Source organism: Agelaius phoeniceus, chromosome 8 (assembly GCF_051311805.1).
Source record: "Agelaius phoeniceus isolate bAgePho1 chromosome 8, bAgePho1.hap1, whole genome shotgun sequence".
Taxonomy (NCBI): Eukaryota; Metazoa; Chordata; class Aves; order Passeriformes; family Icteridae; genus Agelaius; species Agelaius phoeniceus.
In genome coordinates, this window is record NC_135272.1 from 6,216,534 (window position 1) to 6,217,500 (window position 967).

Here is a 967-nt window from a genome sequence, read left to right on the forward strand (position 1 = left end):
ACCCGCCCAGCAGGGGAGTGGTCCCGCAGGAGGCGTGCCGGTGGGGGCTCGTCGTCGTCGCGTGCCGTCTCGAGCCAGGGGAAGGCCGTGCAGTGGGGAAAGAGATAAGCCGGCCACGCAGCGGCGCAGCGGCACTCCATGAGGCCCGCGGCGTCGGGGGCCCAGGGAGAGCCGCCGTGTGTGGGGGCTGATGGCCGTGTGCCCCCAGCCGTGTGCCATGTGTTTTGTGCGTGTCATCCCGTGAAAGTGAGACGCGGGGGGGCTGCCGTGCCCTCCCGCATTCCAGCGCGCGCTGTGTGGCCCTCTGCGTGGAGGCCGAGCCGAGCCCGGGTGCCTGGTCCGCCTCCGAAGGACGGCATTTGTGAGGTCGGCGTCACCCCTCGTGGGGGAGGCGGTCAGGAGCGCGGGCTCCCCCACGTCTTGGCCGGCCTTCGGAGTGTGGGTTGCTCCAGTTGGTTTTTATTCCCCCTTCTGTTTCTGTGTGCTCGTATGGTCAAAGCCAGGCATGCACCCCTGCGTCCTCGGTCCCAGAGTAACAAAAAAAGGGGCCGCTTGGCGTGAGCAGTGCCCGAAAGCCAGACAAATCTTAGCGGTAGATCACTCGGCTCGTGCGTCGATGAAGAATGCAGCTAGCTGTGAGAATTAATGTGAATTGCAGGACACATTGACCATTGACCATTCGAAGGCACGTGCAGCCCCGGATTCCTCCCGGGGCTATGCCTGTCTGAGGATCGCTTGATGATCAATAGCCATCCGGGGGCCACGCTAGTGGCGTGGCTGGGGTCGCCTCTCTGGCCTGTTGCCCGCAGCGGGTGGTGGTGGCGGTGGCAGCATCAGCGTCCCACTGGTGCCCGAGGGAAGGCAGTCAGGGGTTCGGCGAGGGAAGCGTTTCCCTAGGAGGCCTCGATCCCTTCACTGCGGCCCGGCGGGCATCGTCGTTGTTGCAGTTGTCATCGTCGCAGTCATT

The 967-nt window shown here is 65.0% G+C and overlaps 1 non-coding gene across 1 annotated transcript; it reads left to right on the forward strand.

Annotated features, from left to right (window-relative positions):
* Positions 1-581: 581 nt before the first annotated feature.
* On the forward strand, positions 582-734 carry LOC129131549 (5.8S ribosomal RNA). The gene has a single exon (XR_013183392.1). It is a non-coding gene; the product is annotated as a 5.8S ribosomal RNA (ribosomal RNA).
* The last annotated feature ends 233 nt before the right edge of the window (positions 735-967 follow it).